Genomic DNA, 16,942 nt, shown 5'->3' with positions numbered 1-16,942 from the left:
CATCAATAATTAACCATCACTGTATCATTTTGACATTGTTCTTGAGGAAACGTGAATGTGGTATCTGTCACGGGTATTAACATCAATAATTAACCATCACTGTATCATTTTGACATTGTTCTTTGAGAGGAAACGTGAATGTGGTATCTGTCACGGGTATTTACATCAATAATTAATCATCACTGTATCATTTTGATACTGTTCTTGAGGAAACGTGAATGTGGTATCTGTCACAGGTATTAACATCAATAATTAACCATCACTGTATCATTTTGACATTGTTCTTGAGGAAACGTAAATGTGGTATCTGTCACGGGTATTAACATCAATAATTAACCATCACTGTATCATTTTGATATTGTTCAGACAGTTCTTGAGGAAACGTAAATATGGTATCTGTCACGGGTATTAACATCAATAATTAACCATCACTGAATCATTTTGATACTGTTCTTGAGGAAACGTGAATGTGGTATCTGTCACGGGTATTAACATCAATAATTAACATCATTGTATCATTTTGACATTGTTCTTGAGGAAACGTAAATGTGGTATCTGTCACGGGTATTTACACCAATAATTAACCATCACTGTATCATTTTGATATTGTTCTTGAGGAAACGTAAATGTGGTATCTGTCACGGGTATTAACATCAATAATTAACCATCACTGTATCATTTTGATATTGTTCTTGAGGAAACGTAAATGTGGTATCTGTCACGGGTATTAACATCAATAATTAACCATCACTGTATCATTTTGATATTGTTCTTGAGGAAACGTGAATGTGGTATCTGTCACGGGTATTAACATCAATAATTAACCATCACTGTATCATTTTGATATTGTTCTTGAGGAAACGTGATTGTGGTATCTGTCACGGGTATTTACATCAATAATTAACCATCACTGTATCATTTTGATATTGTTCTTGAGGAAACGTGAATGTGGTATCTGTCACGGGTATTAACATCAATAATTAACCATCACTGTATCATTTTGACATTGTTCTTGAGGAAACGTGAATGTGGTATCTGTCACGGGTATTTACACCAATAATTAACCATCACTGTATCATTTTGATATTGTTCTTGAGGAAACGTAAATGTGGTATCTGTCACGGGTATTAACATCAATAATTAACCATCACTGTAATCATTTTGATATTGTTCTTGAGGAAACGTGAATGTGGTATCTGTCACGGGTATTTACACCAATAATTAACCATCACTGTATCATTTTGATATTGTTCTTGAGGAAACGTAAATGTGGTATCTGTCACGGGTATTAACATCAATAATTAACCATCACTGTATCATTTTGACATTGTTCTTGAGGAAACGTGAATGTGGTATCTGTCACGGGTATTAACATCAATAATTAACCATCACTGTATCATTTTGATATTGTTCTTGAGGAAACGTAAATGTGGTATCTGTCACGGGTATTAACATCAATAATTAACCATCACTGAATCATTTTGATACTGTTCTTGAGGAAACGTAAATATGGTATCTGTCACGGGTATTAACATCAATAATTAACCATCACTGTATCATTTTGATATTGTTCTTGAGGAAACGTGAATGTGGTATCTGTCACGGGTATTTACACCAATAATTAACCATCACTGTATCATTTTGACATTGTTCTTGAGGAAACGTGAATGTGGTATCTGTCACGGGTATTAACATCAATAATTAACCATCACTGTATCATTTTGACATTGTTCTTGAGGAAACGTGAATGTGGTATCTGTCACGGGTATTAACATCAATAATTAACCATCACTGTATCATTTTGATACTGTCTTGAGGAAACGTGAATGTGGTATCTGTCACGGGTATACAGCAATAATTAACCATCACTGTATCATTTTGATATTGTTCTTGAGGAAACGTAAATGTGGTATCTGTCACGGGTATTAACATCAATAATTAACCATCACTGTATCATTTTGATATTGTTCTTGAGGAAACGTGAATGTGGTATCTGTCACGGGTATTAACATCAATAATTAACCATCACTGTATCATTTTGATATTGTTCTTGAGGAAACGTGAATGTGGTATCTGTCACGGGTATTAACAGCAATAATTAACCATCACTGTATCATTTTGACATTGCTCTTGAGGAAACGTGATTGTGGTATCTGTCAAGGGTATATATCAGACTATATATGGCAAATGGATATAACAGATCACCCAGATACTGGACACGAGTCATACTGTTGTTTTAAATTTCCTATAGTACGTATGACCCTAAGTCACACTCAAGTACCGTTAACACCATTCAAAGGGTAAAGAGTTGAAAGGTTAGAGTTGAAAAAGAGTTGAAAGGTTAGAGTTGAAACTACTTTATCATATAAAAGATATACCTTATATGGACAATAATATTCATAAACCACATTACAACTAATTTTAGGAGTCCTACTACATTTGAATATACATACATATATGTACATGTACATCATACAGGTTAAAGTGGTCGTTAGTTATGTAGCTGTTTACAAGATAGCTGGACGATCATCATACCGGTTAAAGTGGTCGTTAGTTATGTAGCTGTTTACAAGATAGCTGGATGATCATCATACCGGTTAAAGTGGTCGTTAGTTATGTAGCTGTTTACAAGATAGCTGGATGATCATCATACCGGTTAAAGTGGTCGTTAGTTATGTAGCTGTTTACAAGATAGCTGGATGATCATCATACCGGTTAAAGTGGTCGTTAGTTATGTAGCTGTTTACAAGATAGCTGGATGATCATCATACCGGTTAAAGTGGTCGTTAGTTATGTAGCTGTTTACAAGATAGCTGGATGATCATCATACCGGTTAAAGTGGTTGATAGTTATATAGCTGTTTACAAGATAGCTGGATGATCATCATACCGATTAAATGGTTGCTAGTTATGTAGCTGTTTCCAAGATAGCTGGATGATCATCATACAGGTTAAAGTAGTTGTTAGTTATGTAGCTGTTTACAAGATAGCTGGATGATCATCATACAAAGTGTTTTGTTTACAGATGTGATAGTTGGTTGAGTTATGTAGCTGTTTACAAGATAGCTGGATGATCATCATACGGTTAAAGTAGTTGTTAGTTATGTAGCTGTTTACAAGATAGCTGGATGATCATCATAAAGTGTGTTAGTTATGTAGTGTTTACAAGATAGCGGTTAAAGTGGTTGATAGTTATATAGCTGTTTACAAGATAGCTGGATGATCATCATACCGATTAAATGGTTGCTAGTTATGTAGCTGTTTCCAAGATAGCTGGATGATCATCATACAGGTTAAAGTGGTCGTTAGTTATGTAGCTGTTTACAAGATAGCTGGATGATCATCATACCGGTTAAAGTGGTCGTTAGTTATGTAGCTGTTTACAAGATAGCTGGATGATCATCATACCGGTTAAAGTGGTCGTTAGTTATGTAGCTGTTTACAAGATAGCTGGATGATCATCATACCGGTTAAAGTGGTTGTTAGTTATGTAGCTGTTTACAAGATAGCTGGATGATCATCATACCGGTTAAAGTGGTTGCTAGTTATGTAGCTGTTTCCAAGATAGCTGGATGATCATCATACCGGTTAAAGTGGTCGTTAGTTATGTAGCTGTTTACAAGATAGCTGGATGATCATCATACCAGTTAAAGTGGTCGTTAGTTATGTAGCTGTTTACAAGATAGCTGGATGATCATCATACCGGTTAAAGTGGTCGTTAGTTATGTAGCTGTTTACAAGATAGCTGGATGATCATCATACCGGTTAAAGTGGTCGTTAGTTATGTAGCTGTTTACAAGATAGCTGGATGATCATCATACCGGTTAAAGTGGTCGTTAGTTATGTAGCTGTTTACAAGATAGCTGGATGATCATGCAGCAATGGTCACTATACTACATTTATACACTCCTTCAAAATGTTGATGAAATTGATATGTAATTGACCAAATTAATCTCAATAGCAATTAAAAGCTACAATTTATATCAATTTGAAGACCTTTTCTTATCATAATATATAACTAACACAACATAAAAATTAATCCAAAATTACCGTGATCTTTTTAACATTTGATAAAAATCTTTCATTTAAAACTAAAACTGTATAACATGAATTTTTTGTTGTTTAGATTTTTACTATTATTAGCAACCTCAAATATAATGTTTTATACATCATTGTTCTATCGGCTAACAATGAATTTCTATCCACAATATTATTTGAAAACCATTATATAAACCACCATTATTTCATATTATACAGAGGAGCCTTTATTTCTAGATAAACAATCTTATACAACTGTTATATGTTTACTCTTACACATAGACACATACACTGTCGTATAAAAACTTTGATGAACCATAGTCACATGAAACTGTGTGATGCAATAACCACCCACCATGTCCAATATATAGACCAATTTGATATACCTATCCTAAAGGTTTGTATCTCTCCAGATGTCCTGGTTCACCTGACCCATTCACACAGGTAATTAATTTATGTTTAGGTCTTCTTCACATTTAAATTTCCCTATAGATAAAATCAAGTAATGACTTCCCGTATGATCAAACACAAAATGTATACATGATATACCGGTACATATGTATGATATAATCTTAAAATCTTTTGAAAATAAGAATAAAATAGAAATCATAAATCATACCTAAAACCATATACCAGATGTGTAGGCTGGAAATTCAATATGATACTAATAAACCAGTGATTTTAAACACTTATAGGCATTTATATAGCTATGATTTGTGACAAAGGCACTTATAATAATATATGTCTATAACTTGTGACGAAGTTCAATGACCTTGTTAGTTACAAACAACTGTAAGTATGGCGCAGTATATTATTCAGGACATATATGTACTCCTAAAAGTATTATTTGTACAATATCATATATAGTTACTGTCTGAAGAGGTTACTTATTAAAGAATCGTGACACTTTTTTTGTGAAAATATTTTACATACCACAAATAGGAAATAGACCATGAACAAATGTACCTTCAACAGACAGATCGACAGACGATAATGGCAAAGATGTTTTAAATAACAAGTAGAAAATAAAATCCTTAAACTTTTAATATAAAATGTTTTACTGATCTTGTGAGTAATCGCACAGGTAATGCCAAAGTTCTTAATTGGGTTTTGTGATCTTTAACTGGTTTTAAATGTCGAAGTACACAGACTTTAAGAGATTTTATTGAAATACCAGTCTGAGATAGATTATTACACTATATAAGAGTCTAATTCTCACAAGGGGCTGGAAATAACATGTTTAATAGAATTCTACTTTTTTTTCTGATATCAATTCATGTATTATAAGATATACTGAATTAAAATAGTGATGGCTTTACAAGGTTATAGTCAGTCTACATAAACACCAATGAAGGCATGTTCACATTTTCCTAGAGTATAAGTTGTATATAATTATGTCAATGATTTAGATATCGTTTAAAATCATGTTAATTCCTTTATCACACATGATTCCGTTAGAAACCAGCTCGCGTCTGAGTACATGCACTAACCTCCATGGCCAGTAGATCCTGTTTATAGTTATGCTCTAATTAGATGATCTACAGAAAAATAAATCAGGTACAAAATCACCTAGGCATGTTAACCTCAAACTTATAATACTAGACAAATCGGTATCTCTCTCATTGTCAGTCTCAGAAAAAGCAAAGCTCGCAAAAATACGGTAATGATAGGTTACAAAATGCCATAACTGGTCAGAACATTTGACCTAGCCATTGCATTTTTCTTAAGACATCGATTGAAACCAAAAATATTTTATGAAATATGTTGTAGAAATCATTAAAGATATGGACAAACATTCATTAATTAGTAACAATATAGACTTCAAATTCTAGAAGATATCATCCGGCAATTATGAATATAAGATTCTAAGGTATGCAGCATAGCCGACCTAACCTTATTAAGGAATCAGTGAATTAGGTTGCACTTTTTGAAAAATAAATCTAAATGCACAATAAGTTGTTTGTTAATATTATTGAAATGCTGTTCTTTATATATATACCCAGATAAATAACTAAGCTACACCTTTTTGCATTCAAAACACATCCCCTGATGGTTGATAAAACACATGAAATACTACCCCATCTTTAAAATTTTGTCTATTACAGAAAATTGTACTTACTTGCAGGCTATGTGCCCAGCTAAGATAACTCCTGCCTTCTTATTGCAGGCTATATGAACTCAGCAAAAGTAATTCCTGCCTACTTACTTGCAGACTATTTTCTCAGCCCAGGTAATTCCTACTGTATCAGGAGTAGCTGGGGTATCAGACTCGTATATACCTGTTATCTAACTACACACCTCCATCACCAAGATTACTAGAGCTTGCAATTGTGTCACAACGATAAATATATACCTGTTTGTGTATCAATAACGTCACTTCAACGGAAACCATTGGACGTCATATCAATGGCAAACATGTGGAATCACACTGGGATGTATATTAATCAACAACATGACATTTCACCTCCAAGTCTACATTTCCAACAGTGTGCTTGGCTTAGAAAGTCAGTACAGTGTAATAGTAAAATACAGTCAGGACAACTGTATGTCCAAAATACATTGTATTGCATTAATGATAATATAGCATATTTGTAAAGATAGCACTTTTCATACAAATGATAGTTTCTTGACTTCATAAGATAATGTTTTGACAGAGATATTCAATAACCACAACAAAACTAAAAGAGACTTAGGTCATGAATCTTGTTTACATTTAGCTTGATAGAGAAATTTTGGCTTGTTAAATTTTAATCTTCTGTTTTAGTCAAAATTGCCAAATTTTTTGACCTGCTGAAATAACTGACTTTATGCATATATGCTACAGCAATGCAAACTTGTCTGCAGGAAGATACAGAAAACAAGATTATTATTATTCACGAAAACCTCAACTACAAAATTAAAGATAAAATCCTTTATAAATATTGAAGGCTGTCATGGAAATATTTTGATTAACAGATTTCTAAATTGTTTTTAACTTGATAATTTCAATTTCCATTAAATTTTATTAAACTGGATTATTTTTTATCAAACTGATAAACTTTTATTAGTCTGATTAATCTCAGGATTTAAAGACATTCTTCTGAAACTCAACAGACAAAACATGTCTTCCGATCATCATTGATATGTGATGGTTAACAATGACCAAACAGTAGCCAGCTGCCCGCCCTCACACTGATAAAGTAGACCATTTGTGAACCGTATCGGAAAACGCCAGGAAAAAGATGTCAACACACAATCTTTAATCATGTGATATATAGTAAATAAGTGGCTGCTCCCCGACAAGTTTACATCCAACAATTCCTGAAGGATAGTGGTGCCCATCCCAATCACAAATGACACCACTAATCATTAGAAGGATCTATGGGACAGGCAGTTGTACAGGATATGAACAGCAGATCATATTAGTTCTAAATGTAATAGCGGCCATTGGTCAAATGGTTCAGATGTCTCAACATATTACCACAAACCAAAACCACCTCTGAAATCTGTTAAGGTGCCGTTGTAGGTACAAAGGAGAGCATTTTGTCTCAGTAATTCAATCAGCTTTTTACCTTCTAATCTGGCATGTCTTTAAATGACACTGCATGTTATAATAGGATATCAAACCTAACACTCAAAATATAACAAAGACTAATGTAGAAGATAATTTTATATGATTAAGTTATTTCTAATGTATACTATATAGTCTAATCAAAATTGTCCAAAGGTTTATTTTGTTTCACATTCTTTTGACAACAAGTGCTATGCATTTCTGTCTTGGTGATGAAGGAACTGCCTATATATATAGAAGTAGATATGGTCAACTGTGGTCAGTAACATTATATATATATAATTAATATTAAGGGCCAAAGATTAATTTATTAATTAATATTACATGGTAATAAACTTATAATTCCAAAGTTGGGTTAATTTCTTACTTTCAACCCAGAGGTGGAGGGCCAGGTGTTAGAATGTTGTGATCCCTATAAACCCCAGAATGAAAGATAATCCATCCAAAATGCAATAGGTACAAATTAAAGCTGAAACAGAGGGAGAGGCAGAATACCTTTAACACTGGAGACAAGACTGATGGCACATACCTGTAATGTAACAGTGCATAGAAATGCATTCAACTGGTACTTCTGTGTTTATAATCAAAGATTTGATTCAAAAGCATAAAGGTATCTGCACGATTCATCTTTGATTATGCTTGTTGATAAATACCTATACCATGTAGACGTAAATATAATTATTTAACTGTCAGTTTTGTAGAACAGAATAAAAATGGCCTGAAGGAGAAATTTCTGTAATACCTCAGTCTCTGTTACTCAAAGAAAGTATTTCCACTCCAATTAATTGTATTAACATAAGAACCAATTACACTTACAATGCAGACCAACAGTACAAGATACCATCTACTCCTTGAGATATACACCGGCCTGTCTGTACACAACTGCCTTTAGCTAGACACAGAGAACTTTGATGGTCAATACAAAGTTTTACAATCTGGACATGCTCTGATAATATTAAGTAACCTAGAAACTTGCCACCAGTTTAAAAATAGAGCTGTAGGCAATTAATATAACCCTACCATGGCTTTGATTCGTCTAGTACTACAGAACCTATATACCAGTAAAGGTCACTCATCCATATACATAGACTGTCCTCATACTTCAATGAACCAGGATTACTCGATCACTATCATTGGCTATAGATTAACTGCACTTTCATGTGAAATATTGACCACAATTAAGATTGACCATGTGAGACTGACCATCATACATATATACAGTTGTAACTAAATGTTGTAAAGTTGACCCACAATTTGACCCGTAACATGTACCACTTGATGTAATTAATATATGAAAGCATGATGAAAAAGGCCTCAGGTCACAAGCCAGTATAGGTCTAATAACATACATATAAATATGTGTTCAATTTGTCCAGATCCCTGATAGCTAGGCCATGATAACAAGGTAGAAGTTCTCAATAAACTATTGGTATATATAACTTGGTAAACAGTCCTAGAACCTGTATTTATTTAGCAGATTGAATGTATGACTTGTAATATACAATTATAGAAATTGTTCTAATTGATATAGCTACACTACCTGTATACATTCATACCTCACTATAGTACTGTTAACCATGACTTTGAATGTATAGATACATGCATGTAAACAGAAAGTGACAGTACCAACTCCTTGTATTATCAATGGACATGAAACTTAAATTATTCTGAACATGAATCAAGCACATCAAATGAGATTGTGTACAGCAAAAATTATTATATGGCAGTAATATAAGGTAGCATTTCCCATACCGAAAAAAAAGTACAAAAAAAGTATACTTTTTTGTACTTTATTTTGGTATGGGTCAATACATAAATCTAAAAGTACAATGGATAACAACTGAAAACACATCGGATAACAACTTAAAACCTATTGATGGACATCAAGTTTAAACATAATGCATAACACCTAAAACAATCATATACAGCATTGCCAATGTGTAAAGAACCTCTATTCCTACAGGTACTGGAATCCCAAACCAAACAACTATATAATGCTCTAGTCTGGGTAGATATAAAGATATGTAACTTAGCAAACAGCCCCAAAGTTTTAAGAAAACAGGAGGTGCACCTTCATAAAATCCTTAACACTGCAAAAATGACGCAGGTTCTAAAGGAAACTACCAGCCAAACCTCACCTAGGAAAAACAGTGGTTACATTACAAATGATGAAATGTAAGGTTGTAACAGACACAAACAGGAGCTACGGAAAGGAAGCGACAAGTAAAACAAAGGCAAACAAGTCTGATTAACTCAACCAAATGGCCCCAAATGACCAGACTTATATATATAACATTGTGAAAAATCACACCGTTAACTCCAACAATAATCAAAGCTTTCTGTGAAGCACATAAATATTTCATAGGTTTCATCTCGGATAAAAACTGTACCTCAGACTTAAATAAATCACAACATGAAGAAACCACTTGGTATATACTCCACAATGGCAAAGGCGTTATTGATCATCAAATTGACGGGGGTTCTGTGAATGCATGTTGTTAACATCAAGTAATTGAAGTTCTTGAAATTATAAACATTATATGTCAGGTTTAGACAGTCAAGATTATTAGCATTAATCTAATTATTGTATAGTTGTATGAGAAAATTTTGCCGTTTCCTTTTTGATAACACTTTGTAGGAAGAAATGTGTGCACATTTACTAACTTCTAAATTCTAACAGTAATCAGCTATACATGTTATCTTACTTATCAATCTATTTTTTTTTCATTTTATTAACAGAGATTTTATTTCACTTAACCATGAATATATCCAAATTTAATTCCCACAAATGCAAGCAACTTTGTATACAGTAGTATTATATTATGTACATTGAAAATATATACCTGTATCGGTATATGATTCCTTCACAATTTTAGCAGTTACTATGATGTAATGCCTTCATGCTTACCTATAGCCCCGATAGTTGCTATTTCTGTGTATTGAGCTCATCAAAGTAAGTTCATTACACCTGAACATCAACCTCAATCCTGCCCAGGTAAAATCGTGATTAATCTAAATGTACAGTATACGTGTATGATCTTTTTAAACATTCTGTTTTTGTCTGTTACCACAAGTGAAGGTTCAGGATGCACAAGAAAGAGTGAATTATTTTTGGAACTAGGTAGGTCGACCATGCTGATGAAGTAATTAACCTACAGGCAAATGTCGACAAATCCTTCTCAGGTTAATTCGACATTTGACAATCTCTCATATACTGCATGATATTTAGATAGGTTAATTCAGATGAATGATAAAATGTTGTCAATTTAACATGGAACAGTCATGTACAAAAAATAAAATCATACTTAAGTTCTTCTGACATATGTCCCCTTATCTAGAGTAATACTGACGTCTATTTTGGTGTCGATAAGTACAGAATTTAACATTATATAGACTTATCACCACAGAATTCTAAGAAAAGCCATTGTCGGAAAATCATGTAACTATATAATGTCTTGTTATATGAAAAAATTCCCTCATTATTAGAAACAAGTCAGTAGAAGTTGGACCACTACTAATACAAATCTACTGCTTGTTTTACCAAGGTGAATAGTAGACAGAAATAATGAATATGATTTACTTAGGCAAATACGTGTATCAGATGCATGTACCTGCATTTAAAAAAGAGAAACTATTTGATCTTGTATTTTCCATTTATCATCACTAATCAACATATTGAAATCTCTTTTGATCTTGAGTTTCCTGTACAAATCTGATTTCCTTAATTGTTCTTCTTTTTAACATTTCCTATATGTACAAAGACATTTTTCTTTCCGCTTTTTTTTTCTTCAAAATGAAAATTTTCAAATCAAAATCATCTTAACAGCAAGTTTGTACTCTGAAACAATACTACATTTATTTTAAAATGGTTTAATTTATTAACTATGATAAACTTTATAAGAATATGAGAATGAATTGTTATGATACAAAGTAGAAGCTGTTAATCAGCCATTAGTCTATAAATTAAGGCTTACCTGTCACCTAGTCTGTACACTCTGTATTGTAGGCACTAGCTCTATATAGTCTAAATATTGCCTGGAAACATTCCCATGGGATTACATGTTAAAAGGGTCCTTTTCAATAACAGCTTTATAGGAGTCTGATTAAGACATGTGTATATGTGTTGTGTTGACAGAAGGCTGTGTGGGGTGGCCAACAGGAGGTGACCATCGCCATCTCGTCTACTCAGGGGCTGTGGAGACAGCGTTATCTGTCAGCCTTCCGCAGCTCCCACATCTCACACACAACTTCTGCCCAGCCTAGGAATGAACTTCACTTTTTACATTCCTTAAATAATTAGATTATTTAACATCACGATCCTCTCCTTTCAACTTTAGCATCAACTTAAGAAATGTTCATCTGACTTTAAAAGAACATATTTACAATGTATTTTGTTTTGGTTTTATTATTTTAACGTCCTATTAACAGCGAGAGTCATATAAGGACGTGCCAGGTTTGTTGGTGGAAGAAAGCCAGAGTATCCGGAGAAAAAACACCGACCAGCGGTCAGTACTTGGCAACTGCCCCACATGGGATTCGAACCTGCATCCCAGAGGTGGAGGACTTATGGCAATATGTTGGGACATCTTAACCACTCGGCCACTGCGGGCTCTACAATGTATTTAATTTAAGATTAATCAATTTGAAAAGATTTACTATATGCTATATAGGGTTTATGAATACAATTTATTCCTATCCTAGACAGTATGGAAGATTATACAACGAAGAAAAATCATCAAGTGATTTTTATAATACAACTTAACCTCATAAATACCCGGTTTTATTTGTAGTATTTTAAGTCCACATATAAGTTATAATTATTATACACATATTAATGTAACTAATGTAAAAACTCATATGAAATCACATTATCCTGCCACACGTCATATCAACAGTTTACAGATAGTGACTGGTGATCATCAACAGATCCTCAGTATATATATTGTATAATATTTATTTTCATTATGACCTTATGTCATGATGTAATATTTATCATGATCCTCAACTAACCATGAGTAAGCAGAAACTAAGTAGGTTTTGAACAGTACTGTATATATAGTACATATCTCCATAGCTTGAAAAGTAATTATAATATTGTGAATATATTTACTATCCACAATAAAATATTAATGTACCTTTCAGCTAAAGAGAACTTCTCTTTGGCTCAATCAGTAAGAGAGCAAAAGACTATAGCTTAAATTGTTGCAACCCTTAGAAACCCAAGGATGAGTTATAGCTTCAAATTAATGGGAGTTATATGATCTCCTTTATCACATTTATATGAACATAGAATCCGTATCTGACCCAATAAGAGCCCCCCCCCTCCCCCTTTTGTGGCATCAATGAAAAATTAACTTAATATTGACTTAAATACTGACCAAAATTATAAAAACTATTTAAGGTTTTTACGTGATTTCCTTTGTAAATTGATTAATGACTTACTCTGTTAAATAATTTCGTGAAATGTAGTCTAAATTTGGTCCTATTACGCATCCTTCATTTTTCAATTTGTTAACCACCCTGGGCACTTATAATTGTAAGGTCTAACATGGTAATTAAATTTAAATGAAAAAAAAAACAATGTATATTGGATAGTAGCTCGTTGCTCATTAAAAAAGGACAAGATTTATCCTCACAGGATATATATGGAGTATATAAACCTGGTGATCATGAATAATATATGTATAGCCGCGACTATAAAGAAATTATGTAAAATGTTGATCAGGTATATAGGCATGGAGCATTATATCAACTAATAAGCCAATAGCCCTTTGTTCAGATTTCAAATTTTATTCCACTCTCAGACATACAAGTATGTAACAGGAGGTCACTATACATAATGTAGACATGCATGTATAAAGGGCACATAATGTGACAGTGCATTACAATATGTATTACCTAGTAATGTACATGCTCAGTCAACAGTTTTTCTTTCTTTTTTTCTTCAAAAATTTACATATATTTGTTAGGGCTGCCGCGGTTCACCGGTATATTGGGGTATTGCAATACACCACCAAAAAATATTGTACCGCGATACAGTTTACCTGTACCGGTTTTTTACGATATATTTTCTTAGAATCATATTTTCATTAATTTGATATAATTAAAACATCCTGTCATTAAAACAAAACCAGCAAGTTGTATTTGTTTTCCTTTCCGATAATATGAAGCCATGTGGGTATCCCTTTCGTTTTCATTCGATTCAGATGTCGGTCAAATGTTTGTAACTAACGTGTATAATGTTCAAATGATTCAAACATTTGCATGACGTTGAATATAAACAATATGACATTAGGCTAGTTTCTGAAATATTATCAAGCTGATTCGCTCCATCAATCAACAATACCGGAATATCTAATTCTCTAAACACATTTAAGGCCCGGTGAATACATGGCTGCAGGGATTTTGCCAGCTTTTTCAGGCTTCATCGTCCGCCGCCATTTTCGATTTCCTACACGTGTCAAAAATACACTGCAAGCCGGTCAGCCTTTTGAAGTTTAATCACGATCGTAAGCTTATTTTGCCAGGACAATTGTACGTAAATTTGTTCATCATTTAGGTTCAAAAGTGTAAATATTTGCAGACACTATCATGTTTAGTTATTGCATTATTAGGTTACGATCGTCTGTAACAGTTAGCCTAGCGTTTTCACAAACAGACTCGTATTTTTTTAAAACAAGAACACATTTGAACATTTTTGTTACACAACAACATGGTTCAAATCGATGTAAAACTACATAACATAGCACTGTATGTTTGTATAATGTAAAGGGTGTTTTTATTATGGAATATATACAAAATAGACAACACATATGTTAAGGTCAAAATATTGCAATACATATCACAATACAGTTGTTGTGTATCGCAATATATCGTGGTACGCTTCTGCCGTATCGCGGCAGCCCTAATATTTGTCAAAATAGTTATGTTACATCATAGGTATTTAGCATGCTGGTAAGTCAAAGACCAACTTTAGACTAATATATAGAGAAAGGTAAGAACTCCTCTGTGATGCAAAATTGAGTAATTTAGTTCAAAGTGCTGTGAAAAAAAATATCCAGACCAGATATCTCAACAACTTCGGTCGTATTTAAAAGTTCAGATATCAAACTTCAATATGATAACAAAGAGTCATACTGAGCTAGTCTACTTTTTTCACAAACAGCCTTGAAACTTGAAAAACTGACGAATTTCCCTTAGTCTGACACGATTGAAAACATTTTTGCAAATGAAAATGTCTATTTGCTATCAGATGAAAACAAAGGTATTTACTTGTTTGACACTTCGTTCAAACCCCCTCTTGTGGTCCTTTTGTCGTTTTTCAGTGTTAATATTTATCCAGGTCAGGTTGATGGCCATTTTACCACTATCTTGAATGTTATGTAAAGCTAAATCTCATTGGTCGGTTGGATTTAACTCTGCCAATGAAATTAGGCTTTACATGACTTTTTCACCTTATCGCTGTGGTGTGTACCTGATACAAGATTAGGGAAGGAGAGGAACTGTAGCTCTAATGAGGGGACCGATCACGAGGATGCAGGGGGACATCCAAATGATACGGGCGAAATTAATAAGGAAAGTTCAACTCACCTAAAGTTCCTGGAACATAATATTGCATGCCCTACCTAGGGACACCAAATTTACGAACAATACCTGATATTATTGAAGATGAATAAATATGGGTATCAAATCCCTAATTTTTGTTTATCCTATATTGAGTTACTTCAATGAAAGCCTACTTCCATTATGTACTTAAAATGCAAAGTTTAAGTAACTGACATTGATAGCTTCAATAAAGAATAGCTTGGGCAGTAGACATTGGATTGTATATAAGTCCTACCAGTCAACAAGTGACATAGGTAGATTAGTAACATAATATATGATAAGATTAATCAAACTTCTCGACAATTTTACCTCCTACAACGATGCTGACCATGACCATAGACATATCTGATCCAATTCAACTAGATATAATTGTGTATATGCTTGAAAAAGAGTGATTTATGCTATTAATGTACCTATATTGAATACCATGCATAGAATATATATATTGCTTCTTCGATTTTCGTTTGAAAGGGACATTTCAGTTTAAGAGTACATTACAACTTGCACATATTCCGGCAACAAACCAGTTCTAATGGAAATTAGATTAGTTGATTTTACCATGATATGTCAGAAAACCCCACTGTAGTGAAATGTATGTGAAATATTCAATCTCCATTACATAGTCTTGTATGCTGATCCCTGACCCTTGCCTGTGTAGTAAAGATTTTTTTGTCTAGAACTACTCAAATCGCTCTTACATTTGTATTAACATTGTAAGATCAATGTTCTTATCTAAAAATAATTTCATTAACTCCTTGATGTATTGCATAAATGATTAATGTGCGCTTCTTTTGCTCAGGTATGGGTACAGCGTACATGTTGTACCTGCTTAATCATATTGATCAACGATTTGGAATTTCAATGAAAAGTTTCCATTGAAAAGTTTGAATTTCTAATTTTACTCCAAGTTAATAATATGAAAATTAATTAATTGCATCCCGAAAAAATTCTGTTGCACTATATCCTACATGGAATGAGGAACTGATTGCACATGCACCAAAGGCAAAATTAATTATTTTATACTATTTTTGTGTTAATCAGACATATATATACACAATTAAACACCAATTATTGTTCAAATGATGAGTATCATCCATGATCTATCGGCAGTGGAGCATCTTTAACAATGTTGTGGAATTTGTCACTATTTCGTGTCATATGTTTCATAAGGAATGTAAAACAATACATTTATGTCACATTTTGCTTTGTGGTTACGTAATAATTAGCCTCACTGAATTGTCCCTTTAAACATCTTTGATCGACATCCCCTTAATTTCATCAAAAACATTTCTTGAAGTCTCCACGTTTTAGTACCTTGAGTACTTTGATAATGAATATGGTAATATCATTAGTAACTGATACTTTTGAAGTTGTTTTGTATAAAACAGGACTTGGAACTTGTTGGAGCTGAAAGATTAGTTCTAGGATGTGATGACAACACGTATAACCAATGTTTTGACAGTCAAACTTATTCAACAGATCAATGTACACGGAACAGCTGATAATCAGTGTGTACTGTATAGTACGGGTGGTATTTACACAACATTACAACGTGTAAAATGTACGTGCAAGAATAAGATATTTAGTTCAAGGTAAAACTTACCTTAACAGCAAAACTAAACTTCCTTATTCAAATACCCTTTTGCCACTGCCATATGGTTTTCACGCATCAACTAACACATCGTGACATTTACCCTCTAGTACGTAAACACTGAACTCTTTGGAAAAGAAGTTACGTATGCTCCGAAGT

At 33.2% G+C, this 16,942-nt stretch overlaps 2 protein-coding genes and 1 long non-coding RNA gene across 8 annotated transcripts in view; 2 read left to right on the top strand and 1 right to left on the bottom strand.

Annotated features, from left to right (window-relative positions):
• Nucleotides 1–16,921, bottom strand: part of LOC138320525 (high affinity copper uptake protein 1-like) — a 39,109-nt gene extending 22,188 nt beyond the window's left edge. For 3 of the 5 annotated variants that reach the window (XM_069263540.1, XM_069263543.1, XM_069263544.1), the window contains exon 1: nucleotides 16,796–16,921. The gene's annotated coding sequence lies outside the window, so the exon portion shown is untranslated. Of the gene's footprint in view, nucleotides 1–6,156; nucleotides 6,179–6,243; nucleotides 6,262–16,795 lie in introns of those variants that run through there. The other 2 variants (XM_069263542.1, XM_069263541.1) reach the window with 2 other exon arrangements.
• Nucleotides 4,378–8,321, top strand: LOC138320528 (uncharacterized). The gene is made up of 2 exons (XR_011208206.1): nucleotides 4,378–4,481; nucleotides 6,205–8,321. It is a non-coding gene; the product is annotated as an uncharacterized lncRNA (long non-coding RNA).
• The window catches only part of LOC138320526 (uncharacterized), a 288,019-nt gene continuing 284,221 nt past the window's right edge, over nucleotides 13,145–16,942 (top strand). Inside the window, exon 1 of one of the 2 annotated variants that reach the window (XR_011208203.1) lies at nucleotides 13,145–14,121. The gene's annotated coding sequence lies outside the window, so the exon portion shown is untranslated. The remainder of the gene's footprint in view (nucleotides 14,122–16,942) is intronic. The other variant, XR_011208202.1, reaches the window with a different exon arrangement.

This window comes from Argopecten irradians, chromosome 4, assembly GCF_041381155.1.
Source record: "Argopecten irradians isolate NY chromosome 4, Ai_NY, whole genome shotgun sequence".
Lineage (NCBI taxonomy): Eukaryota > Metazoa > Mollusca > Bivalvia > Pectinida > Pectinidae > Argopecten > Argopecten irradians.
The sequence above is the reverse complement of the archived record's forward strand: the minus strand, read 5'-3'. Positions and strand labels throughout refer to the sequence as shown.